This window comes from Cystoisospora suis (genome assembly GCF_002600585.1).
Source record: "Cystoisospora suis strain Wien I chromosome Unknown contig_82, whole genome shotgun sequence".
In the NCBI taxonomy this organism is placed as follows: Eukaryota; Apicomplexa; class Conoidasida; order Eucoccidiorida; family Sarcocystidae; genus Cystoisospora; species Cystoisospora suis.
In genome coordinates this window covers 24,627-24,870 of record NW_027152884.1, presented here as the reverse complement: position 1 = coordinate 24,870, position 244 = coordinate 24,627, and the positions used below count along the sequence as shown (strand labels likewise).

The 244-nt window shown below is 40.2% G+C and overlaps 1 protein-coding gene across 1 annotated transcript in view; it reads left to right on the top strand.

Annotated features, from left to right (window-relative positions):
• The window catches only part of CSUI_000184 (concanavalin a-like lectin glucanase family protein), a 13,318-nt gene that overhangs the window by 9,920 nt on the left and 3,154 nt on the right, over nucleotides 1–244 (top strand). The window lies entirely within an intron of this gene.

Here is a 244-nt window from a genome sequence, read left to right as displayed (position 1 = left end):
AGAGGGAGGAAGACTGGCATAGATGTGTGTATGTGTGCTTGTATATAGCTATATGTTTTATATTGATATGTACATACACATGTAGATGAATAGACAGAGATACATACATAAAATGAGAGTGCGTGTGTATAGGTACCAATGAAAGGCGCGTGGAATAGACAGGAGAAGAAGGGCAGTAAGACTATATGTCTGCGTCGGGTGAACCCGGGACCTTCTTCTCAATGGAGATGAAAATAATAGTAGT